A 12599-nucleotide genomic window follows, 5' to 3' on the forward strand; every position below is an offset into this window, starting at 1 on the left:
GGGAGGGGAGGGGAGAAGAGAAGGAAAAGGTGAGGGAGGGAAGGGGAAGAATGGAGGGGAGAAGGAAAAGGGAGGAGAGGAAACAAGGAACCTAAGGAGAGGGATGGAAAAGGGGGAGGGAGGAAAAAGCAGAGGAGGAGGAGGAAAGGAGGGAGGAAGGAAGAAAGGAGAGAAGGAAAGAAGGAGGATCTACGAAAAGGAAGGCAGGGAGAGAAATGGAGAAGTGAGGAGGAGGAGGAAAATCGTGAGAGGAGGGGGAGGGAGAAGTACTGAAGTGGAGGGGGAGGAAAGGTGAAGGGGAGAAGGGAGGAGGGGAGTGTGTCTGGATCCGTGAGAGGGGAAACTAGCCCATGACTCACCACATTCCCTACCACCACAACCACACCTACCACAACCACATCCATCCCTCCACCACACACACATCCAATCCCTCCACCACACCCACATCCAATCCCTCCACCACACCAACCACAGCCACATCCCTCCCTCCACCACACCTACCACAACCGTCCACCACAGTTACCACATCAACTAATGTTTTCTTAGGCAACAAGTGTGTGTGTGTGTGTGTGTGTGTGTGTGTGTGTGTGTGTGTGTGTGTGTGTGTGTGTGTGTGTGTGTGTGTGTGTGTGTGTGTGTTCTGGAGTCTACATAGTGCACACTTGCCATCACTTTCACAACACCAAACTACAATGACAGTCACCACTCATTATTCATCACTAATTGACTCTTCCCTCACCACCACTAAACAACTCACCACATTCACCACACAACCACAACCAGTTAATATCATTTCTTCCCACAGCACCACAGCTACACAACTCACCACATTCACCACACAACAACAACCAGTTAACAGTCATCATTTCTTCCCACACCACCACCGCCACACTACTCACCACATTCACCACACAACTAGAATCACCATCACTACACTGTTCTTTCACCTTAACTTGGCCCAGATTTTCGTCATTTGCAGCTTATTTCACGTAGCTCAGTGGCAGAGAGGATAGTGTTACGGCTCTACAATCCTTCCATAGCACTTCTTCGTGACTAAAATCCTATTCTAGTTAATCCAGTGCTACAACTAAGCACTCAGAGTAGAGGTGACAAATTTGGATCACATTAAAGTAGATAGACCTGAACTGCCTCTTGCCACACTACCACCACCATATCACACCACACCACCACCACTACTACTACCACGCCACAGCATCATCACCACTACTACAACCACAGCACATCACTACCACAACACAACACACCACACTACACTACACCACCACCATCACACCACAGCACATCACCACCACCACCTCTTCCACCACACCACAGCACATCACCACCACCACCTCATCCACCATCACTACCACATCACACCACCCACCACTACCACCTCATACCACACCATCACACCACATCAACCTCGCCATCTCAGTCACCAATTGGACACCTGCGAGTTTTTGTGCAAGCTGAAAATATCGATAAAGTTTCCGTAATATCGATATAGTTTCCGTAATATCGATACAGTTTCCGTAATACCGATACAGTTTCCGTAATATCGATAAAGTTTCCGTAATACCGATAAAGTTTCCGTAATATCGATATAGTTTCCGTAATATCGATACAGTTTCCGTAATATCGATAAAGTTTCCGTAATATCGATAAAGTTTCCGTAATATCGAGTTTCCGTAATACCGATATAGTTTCCGTAATATCGATATAGTTTCCGTAATACCGATATAGTTTCCGTAATACCGATATAGTTTCCGTAATATCGAGTTTCCGTAATACCGATATAGTTTCCGTAATATCGAGTTTCCGTAATACCGATATAGTTTCCGTAATATCGATAAAGTTTCCGTAATATCGATACAGTTTCCGTAATACCGATATAGTTTCCGTAATATCGATAAAGTTTCCGTAATATCGATACAGTTTCCGTAATATCGATATAGTTTCCGTAATATCGAGTTTCCGTAATATCGAGTTTCCGTAATACCGATACAGTTTCCGTAATATCGATATAGTTTCCGTAATATCAGCATAAATCGCGTGTGAAACAGATACTTAATTTTAAGTACTTCCTGAACAGCGCTATCCTTCGAGTCAGCCGTAAATATAATACAAAACCATTTCTTAACCAATTTCTCGACCGCCGTGAAAAGACAGACGGGTTTAGATATATTAATGTCAAGATCGAAGCATAAAATTATTCATCAAGTACTTTATACGTCAAAGCTATTTTTCTGTCTATCTATTGCCTTAATCCCGTAAGGGGTGGCCACAAACAAATCGCTTCCACGTCGCCATGTCCCCCGCCATTTCACCGCCCTGCTCCCAGCTCACACCCCACTCTCTCATATACCTCTCCGCTCCATCCCTCCATCTCATCCTTGGCCTCCCCTTCCGTCTCCCCCCTCCCACCTCACACACACACACTCTCCTCGTCAATCTCTCACTCTCTATTACTCTCACATCCCTCTCTCTCATATACGGTATCTCTCCACTCTATCCCTCCATCTCATCCTTGGCCTCCCCTTCCGTCTCCCCCCTCCCACCTCACTCACATACACTCTCCTCGTCAGTCTCTCACTTTTATTCTATTTTCACCGCGATTTTAGGTAATACTAAGAAATTATCACTGTCCATATCTTTAACTTCCTTGCAGGTGAAGACTCTTAAGTGGCCAATTAACAGGTAAAATAAATCCTTGAGGGAGCTAACAGGAATTTTAAAAAGACTGAGAATGGCCTTCCTTATCTAGGTCTTTCCCACAGCACTTCTTCGTGACTAGCGGCATATTATAGTGTTAATCTAATGTTACATGATGAAGATGGCAATTTTGGGCAATTAAATTGGAAATGGTATACCTGAACCATAATAATAATAATAATAATAATAATAATAATAATCCCGGAACAAGAATAATAATAGCAATACTAATAACAATAATAATAATAATAATAATAATAATAATAATAACAGCAACAACAATAATAATAATAGCAACAACAATAACAACAACAATAATAATAATAATAATAATAATAATAATAATAATAATAATAAGCTGTTTAATGGTCGGGAGTACTCTAGCGAGACTTTAGAATTATTTATCGTGAGCTGAGAGAGGCCTTCAGAAGCCAAAGGGTTACATCACTACTATCACCACACCTGTCATCATCACCACCACCACTAACATCACTACCGTCATCATTATCAACACCATCATCATCACGAACACCATTTCCTACAATCCCTCACACTACCACTACCACGATCATCACTATCATTACAGCCATCATCACCACCATTATCGTCATCACCACTACCATCACTAACATCATCACAACCATCATCACCACCATTATCGTCATCACCACCACCATCATCACTATCACCACCATCGTTATCACCATCATTATCGTCATCACTACCACCATCATCACTATCATCATCACCATGACCGTCATCCCTATCATCATTATCGTCACCACCACCACCACCACTACGATCTTCACCATCCTCACCACCACCACCACTATCGTCACCATCCTCACCACCCTTCCCCTCACCATCACCACCATCATCACCACCACCCTCCTCCTCACCATCATCATCATCATCACCCCACTAACCCATTCAGCCTGAGGATTTTTGCTAATACTAGTCTTTCAATCGGCTTAGGAAACGTAAGAAAAATATTAGAGAAAGAGAGACGCAGTGGGAAGGGTAACAATTCAATTAAACGATATTGGTGCCTAATAATAATAATAATAATAATAATAATAATAGTAGTAGTAGTGGTGGTGGTGGTGGTGGTGGTGGTGGTAGTAGTAGTAATAATAATAATAATAATATAATAATAATAATAATAATAATAATTAATAAGACATGAAGTTATTACATTCCTAACATTACAAGGGCGAAATACCTACGGGGCATCACATAGAGAGAGAGAGAGAGAGAGAGAGAGAGAGAGAGAGAGAGGAAGGATAGGGAAGGGATAGACTTGAGGGAAATGAACCAGGAGAGAGAGAGGTGGAGGGGGAAGAGACTGGAGGGGAGGGGAGGAGAGAAAATGTTGTGGGAAAAGGAGGGGAGAAATGGATGTGGAGGGAAGGAGAGAAAAGAGGAGGGGGGTAGAGGAAGAGGGAAGGGGGAAGAGAAGAAAGGAAATGATGTGATGGAGAAGGAAATGGAGGGGAGATGTGGATGTGAAGGGGAAGAAGGTGAGGAGAGAGGAGGGGAAGGAAAGAAGAAATGAAGTTGGGAAAGGATATGGAAGGGAAGGGAAGGAAGGGAAGAAATCAAGTGAAGGAAAGGGAAGGAAGGAATGAGATGGAACTGAAGGGAAGGGAAAGGAAGGAAGGATGGGAGGGAAAGGAAGGGATGAAAGGGAAGGGAAGGAAAGGGAAGGAGAAAGGATGGGAGGGAAGGGAAGAGAGGAAATGGAAGGGAAGGGAGCAAAAGGGACAAGAAAAGGGAGGGAATGGAAGAGAAGGGAGGAGGAGGAAAGGGAGACGAGGATGGGACAGGGAGGGTGGTGTGTTAGTGTTGATAAGCAATCTCTCTCTCTCTCTCTCTCTCTCTCTCCTGCGCACACATGACAGCGTTCACATGAGAGCACACATACACATGAAAGCAAGTTATTAATCAGTGGTGCACACGAAAGCAACAACCACACACACACACACACACACACACACACACACACACTATACCATCATGCATAAACACGCGAAATAAAATCAAACACAAATACACACACAACAAAAACGCACACACACTACGACACAGTGTCAAATGCACACACACACATGCACACGAAACCACACCCTCAACATGCACACACACAACACCACACCCTCAGGCACACGCACGCACGCGCACACACACAACACAGCAAATCACCAAATGCGCACACACAATACCACGCCCTGATGCACACACACATAAAATCACATACACATCAAAGCAGATCTCTCTCACACACACACACACACACACACACACACGGTCTCAGCAGCAGCGGCAGACAGGAAGCAGACGCAAGCAAGCAGGTACACGCACACGGCCAAAAAACGCACATGTACGCCTGCAACTAACGCACATACGCCACCCAGACACCCACGCCGTCTGTGGGAGCTTAAAGGTGAGGTGCACATAGACTCCACTCTCTCTCTCTTCCACCTGTTCTCTCTCTCTCTTTCTCTCTCTCACACACACACACACACACACACACACACACACACACACACACACACACTCAGCACTACCCTCTTCCAACTTCATCCACTCTTCTCTCTCTTCCACTTCTCTCCATCTCTCTACTCCACATCCTTCCACTAATTCCATCTCAACTCCACCTCCACATAAAACTGATGTATTTAATCCACTTTCATCTACTTGCACCTACTCCACTTCGATCCACTTATCTCTTCCACCTGTACCTATCTGTCAACGCCACCTACCAATCCCTCATAAATCCACCTGCGTCTATTCTACCTACTTCTATCTAATCCACCTTCCGTACTGACTCCACTCGCTTCCACCTCTAAATCCACACAAAAAATTCTCTACCGTACAAGCCACATCTGTCTTCCCTATTTCATACTCCACATTCTACCTCCACTTTCATCTCCTCTATCCTTCCACCTACTCCCAATCCACAAATCTACCTCCACCTGCCTCCACATATACACCTCCACCTGCCTCCACATATACACCTCCACCTGCCTCCACTTCCCATCCACCCATTGACCCCCTCACCTCTCCATCTGTTACTTCCTCTCCTGGCTACTGAACCTCTCTCTCTCTCACACCTTCCTTCTCCTTCTCTGCATTTCCTTTTCCACACACACTCTCTCTCTCTCTCTTTAAATCAATACCACCGTCTCCACCTGGTTAAAATTACCACTCAGAATGGACACCAACTTTTCCACTCAACCACTTCAGCCCAACGACGCCTCTTCTATTCCATTCTTGCTCTCCAGACGATTTTCCTCAGCCCAGGAGATAGAGCTGGGGGGTTTAGATTCTCCACACGATTTTATTCAGCTGATTTTTTCGAGGTGTTAGACAGGGCTTAGATGAGATTGTTTGATGTGGTTAGATCAGACGATTTTATTCAGCTTCAGAGACTTTCCGTGTGATTTTTTGAGAAACTCTGAACTGGAGGGATTGATACACAAGACGATTTTAAGCTTAGGCGAAAATGAGAAAGGCGATGGGTGGTGGCGGCCATCATCCACTCACTTGATGTAGCGCTGCCTATTTCTTCCTTCACCCATATCATTCTTTCTCCGTGTCTGCCCTCCTGTCTTCCTATTTCTCCCATCTTTCCTGTCACTTTTTAATACTCTTCTTTCCTTTTCAGGTGGCTTTACATTGAATGACAAGTCTAATGGTTTCCTGTTAGCCAAGAAACCATTTTCAACGCTGGGTGGTAACCATATAACTAACCCATATGTGTTCCCTACATGTCAACAGGTGGGTTGGCGGAGGGTTAGTGCCCCTCCCCGTCAAACAACTAACTCAAAGACAAACGGCCACCCCTTACGGAAATATGGCGTCTGGCTGGAGATTGACAGATAGGAGTGAGATGTCAGACGATTTTATTCAGCTTAGGAGTTAGACAGGCCAGATTTTAAGCTTAGGAGGTTTTTTTTTTTAAGCTGGGAGGATTGACTAGACGACGGTTTCAGTCAATCTGGGAGAGAAATATTCCGCACTCATTACATTTCTTTTTATTTCAACTCCTTAAAGACGATTACATTCACCTTAAAAAATATGATGTCTTGAGAGGAAGATAATGAAAGGTAAATGTGGTTACCTGTGGAGTCTAAGATGCTTAATTAATCCTCAGGTAGATAATTAGGCAAAGGAGACGTCGCACTACTTAAGGAGTTACAGGTGAGTGTGCCAAAACTTAAAACACACACACACACGTAGATCTATATGAAAATGCTTAACACTTATAATCAACACGCACACACACACACACACACACACACACACACACACACACAATTTAGATCTATATAAAAATGCATATACTGTATAATGAACACACACAAACACACACACACACACGTAGATCTATAAAAAATGCTTAACCCTTATAATCCACACACACACACACACACACACACACACACACACACACACACACACACACACACACACACACACACACCTAACTCCGTGACTTCAGATATTGCAGAAAAATATTTGGCTTATGCATTTCCATTTTCCATTTTTTTTCAACATTGGGGCCCGTATTTTCTATGCTGAGGAAGCTCCCTAACACCTTTTCCTGGGCGATTTAGTCTATTACACATTATGCTCCTCTTGTTACATAAATCCATCCGATATCGCCATACTCTGCATAAATAACGTACAGAAGGATAATAACCAGCCATATCCAAAAATAAATCGCTAAGGAAGAGGTGATAGGAAGGCTCCATACCCAGTGGGAGTACGGGTTTGGTGTGGAGTGGTGTGGGGGGAGGATTGTGTGGTGGTGTGTGGTGTGGAGTGGTATGAGGGGGTGGTATGGAGTGTGGTGTGGTATGGTATGAAGTGTGGTCTGATGTGGTGTGGTATGGTATGGTATGGTGTGGTGTGGAGTGGTATGGCGTGGTGTGAAAGGGTGGTGTGGTGTGGTGTGGTGTGGTGTGAGAGGGTGGTGTGGCGTGGTGTGAGAGAGGGTGGTGTGGTGTGGAGTGGTGTGAGAGGATGGTGTGGTGTGGAGTGGTGTGGTATGAAGAGTGGTGTAATGTGGTGTGGAGTGGTGTGAGAGGGTGGTATGGAGTGTGGTGTGCCTTCGTTAAAGTCTACGGGGGGTGAACTACGTTTCCGAATTTAATTAATGAGCGACACAAGGTCAGGGCCGCCACTAGAGAAGCTCCCACATCTTGAGAGAGAGAGAGAGAGAGAGAGAGAGAGAGAGAGAGAGAGAGAGAGAGAGAGAGAGAGCAATACTATGTAGATAATTAAATGTCTTAAATGACTTCTTTGTGAGCGCAGACAGGTGTGACTCACTCACTCACTCTCTCTCATTTGAATTCACCCCTGTCGTTCTGTCTCGCCACTCGCACTCATCTACATTTACCTCTCTCTCTCCCTCCCTCCCTCCCTCTCTCTCTCTCTCTCTCACTTCTACGCTCACCCTGATGCAAAACGTTCGTCATTTAAACTCTACTTTCTTCTGATCCCCTCTCTCTCTCTCTCTCCGTCGTCACCTGATCCCTGGCTTCCCGTCTCTACCAAGGGTCATGCCTTTGTTAGCCTGCCTCACCTCTTGCCTCACCCACTACCTCACCTCCCCTGCCTTACCCCCTTACTCCTGCCTCACCCCATCTCACCCTTGCCTCACTCTCTTACTCCTGCCTCAACCCATCTCACCCCTGCCTTACCCTCTTGTTCCTGCCCCACCCCACTCCACTCCTGCCTTACCCTCTCACCCCATCTCACTCCTGCCTCACCCCACCTGCCTTACCCTCTTACTCCTGCCTCACCCCACTAAGCTCCTGCCTTATGCTACCCTCTCACCCCATCTCAGTCCTGCCTCACCCCACCTGCCTTACCCTCTTACTCCTCCTCACCCCATCTCAGTCCTGCCTCACCCTCTTACTCCTCCTCACCCCACTACGCTCCTGCCTTACCCTCTCACCCCATCTCACTCCTGCCTCACCCCACTACGCTCCTGCCTTACCCTCTCACCCCATCTCATTCCTGCCTCACCTCACCTTACCCTCTCACCCCTGCTCACCCCATCACTCCTGCCTTACACTCTCTCCTTGCCTTGACTCACCCCATTTCACCCTTGCCTAAAGCGTCTCACCCCTGCCTCCCTCCTGCCTTAGGGGTATCTCAGCTGCCTTCCTCACCCCTGCCTCACGCGTCTCTCCTCAACATGTATCCTTCCTAACCTCATCACCCCTGCCTCCCCCTCTCACCCCCGCCTTAGCCTAACCTCACTGCCTCCTGCCTATCCCTTACTCTTCCCTCCCCCTCCCCCTTCTACTTAACCTCCCTTCCTCCCTCCTTCACCTTTCCAACCTACTGCCTCACCCTCACCCTGCCTCCCTCCTGCTCACCATCATCCTGCCTCCCTCCTGCCTTACCCTCACCCTGCCTCCCTCCTGCCTTACCATCACCCTACCTCGCTCCTGCCTCACCCTCACCCTTCCTCCCTCCTGCCTCACCCTCACCCTGCCTCCCTCCCGCTTCACCCTCACCCTACCTCCTTCCTGCCTCACCATCACCCTGCCTCCCTCCTGCCTCACCCTCACCCTACCTACCTCCTGCTTCACCCTCACCGCACCTTCCTCCTGCCTCACCCTGCCTTCCTCCTCTCTCAGTCACCCTGCCTCTCCCTCACCCTTCCTCCTCTCTCAGTCACCCTGCCTCACCCTCACCCTGCCTAACTGCCACCCGTCCTGCCTAACTCTGCCTCTCCTATTTACATTCTCGGTTCACTACACCTGCACACACACTTCAAATTGCTGTATGCATCTATTCACGCACACATACGTACACGGATTACGTACATACACAGGTCTACACATATCCAACTTTAATAACACTTCTTGAGAACACACACTAACTCACACACACCTGAACTTGCAGACTTCTAGAGGACACGCACATCCTTGAACCACACACACACACACACACACACACACACACACACACACACACACACACTCGAACTATGTAGACGCTAACGACTACACACACACACACACACACACACACACACTCGAACTATGTATACACTAACGACTACACTCGAACTATATGAACACACACACACACACACACACACCTCTAAGAACACCTAAACAAGTCATACGCAACCTGTTGAACAAATCTACACGCATCTCCTGTACAACTGAACACCTGAGCAACTTTACATACACATTTTGAACATCAGGCACTTTCTGAACAGCTAGTAAAAAAAATATATATATATAACAAATATCCATCGCCAAACTCCCCCTTTTCCTTCCAACGCACGCGAATCCACGCAAACGCAACACAAAGAAACCACATCAAACCTCTTCAGAGATTAGCCGGGTTTGTCTAATGGCCAAAAATACTTACAAAAAACCATATACTTTCCAGTTCAACCCACAGACACCTAATTAAACCGCCAACTTTCAAATAAATCCATCCGTCATCAATTATTCAAAACCCATCACACATCTTTGGGTAAAAAAACAAAACTATAGAATAAACCACTAAGATACCGCCGCTCCTCCCCTCCCCACCATTTCTCCCCGACCCCAGCCGAATTACTGGTCGGGCCGAACAAAATTACCAGGTACGGAACACAAGTCACATGAATGCAAAACCAAGACTGAATGTTTCGTCTTCGTTGCACGCACTTTTTCACTTTTCCTTGCTTTTTCCGAGGTTTGGGAGCCACACGGGATCTCAGACGTGGAATACGATGATAAAAGGGTCTGTTAATAATTCCCTCCTTACCTTAGACGGCGAAATCCAACGAAGGCGGGCAGTGTAAGGAGGAGATCCTATTCGGACGGAGGTTGTGCCTGGACTGGTATGGGGGAAGTTGAGTTTACCGCCTCGGCCCAGCGTCCAGGTTGCCACACGCGTCCAACCTCCCCTATTTTCCCTTCATTAATTCCTCTTACGACATCCTACACGTCCTGCGGGAGAGGCAAATAGACGATAATTAAGGTTAAATGTATTGTCTATTGTTTTTGACCCCCGTTCGAGGCAAAAATAGCGTTAGTTACCTCACCTATCTACCGAGCATGTTGGCTGCCGAATTTAGTTTTTATTCCATCCACGCAAGCAGGTGATGCCGGTAGAGAAACTGGATTTACAAGAGAAGTACGCTTTTTCCCCAATATGTATTCAAACAAATGTAACAAGGGCGATTTTTTAACGGGTGTGGCTTAGAGGACATGCAATAATATGGTACTTTAGCCTAGAAAGGAGAAAGTGTTTGGGGAAGCGCGGGAGACAAGGTAGACGCTTGGCCACGCCCACCCTCACCTCCCTCCTCCCGCCAACGCCCCTGACTCACCCACACACCCTCCTCCCCCCCATCATTCTTCCTCCTCCCAGACGCTCATCTACCCACAAATCTACCTCACGGCCTTCCCTCGGCATCTACCCTCCCAAAACCGGTACATTCACCCCGGATAGAGGAAGACCCGAGGACCGGCGGAGGAATATCGCCGCCATGGACTCCCAGTGGCGGGCTCCCATTGTCTCCCGGGGTGTCAGTTTCCCTTCTATTATGTAACAGCAGCCTGGCAACAGACGCCCCCCACACGCCTCGATTGATTTCTATGATTTTTTTTCAATATTCTTCATCCTCGTTTCGGGAAGGCTTCATAAATTTCCCTGCGAAGAATGCAAACTCCAGGCGTATACGGAACTGGTTTGGTTTCCGCGTCTAAGCGACCTTATGTGATTTCGCGTCACTGAACATGGGAATCCAAGTTTTCTATCAGTCAAGGTTATTTATTTATTTATTTATTTATTATGGTTGCTGGTTATTATTATTATTATTATTATTATTATTATTATTCGCTAAGCTGTTGTCTTCCCATATCTCGTCGTGCGTTTATCTTCTTTGAACTTTACATATTCCTACCTTCGTTTTCTTTAGCGACCACGACGACAATAATAATAATAATAATAATAATAATAATAATTCAGATCTGGTGTTTATTATAAGACTCAACGGGTATAACGCCTCTTCCTTACGAATATATTTCTGTATGCGCACTCCTCGCAAGTATTACCAAATATTTCGATATGAGAGAGAGAGAGAGCGTTTTCTCGTTATAAGTATCTACCCTGCATCATTTATTTCCCACTGCCACAGTCACGCCCACACCAGCACACTGGGCCGTCCCCACAACTCACAAGATACTGCTACGTCAGTTCTGGTGGAGCGCTATTTATGGACTATCTTGTATATCGAAAATAACAGATAGATAGATAGGTAAGTAGGCAGGTAGGTAGGCATATAGATAGATATAAATAGATGGATAGATACTGTAGATGGGTAGAGAGGTAGATAGATAGATAGGTAGGTAGGTATATAGATAGATAGGGAGGTAGGCAGATAAGTATAGAAATAGGTAGATAGGCAGGTAGGTAGGTAGTAGGTATATAGAGAAATAGGAAGGTAGGTAGGTGTATAGATAGGCAGGTAGCTAGGTAGACATAGATAATCAGGCAGTAGGTAGATAGATAGACAGGTAAATAGATAGATAAAAATTACTATCCATTCATCCTTTATTACTATTTATTTATTTATTTTGTTACAGGGGGTGACAAAAGGTAAAGAAAATTCGAAATATATAATAGTATAAAAAGTAATTAACGAGACAAGTAATTAACAGGAATGAAGCCTAATTAATGGGAGAACTAATTAACAGGAATATGAGAGGTAATTAACAGGAATATGAGAGGTAATTAATGGGAGATAATTACTATAAACTAATTAATGAGGGCTAATTAACAGGAATGAAACATAATTAATGGGAGAGAAGTAATTAACAGGAATATGAGAACTAATTAATGGGAGATAATTACTATAA

The 12599-nt window shown here is 45.6% G+C and overlaps 1 protein-coding gene across 2 annotated transcripts in view; it reads right to left on the bottom strand.

Moving 5' to 3' along the window:
- The window catches only part of LOC145408932 (uncharacterized), a 108094-nt gene extending 97526 nt beyond the window's left edge, over positions 1 to 10568 (bottom strand). For both annotated transcript variants that reach the window (XM_080279513.1, XM_080279512.1), the window contains exon 1: positions 10501 to 10568. The gene's annotated coding sequence lies outside the window, so the exon portion shown is untranslated. The remainder of the gene's footprint in view (positions 1 to 10500) is intronic.
- Positions 10569 to 12599: the final 2031 nt, after the last annotated feature.

This window comes from Coenobita brevimanus, chromosome 79 (assembly GCF_032717465.1).
Source record: "Coenobita brevimanus isolate Jiangsu-jjx chromosome 79, ASM3271746v2, whole genome shotgun sequence".
NCBI classification, from domain to species: domain Eukaryota; kingdom Metazoa; phylum Arthropoda; class Malacostraca; order Decapoda; family Coenobitidae; genus Coenobita; species Coenobita brevimanus.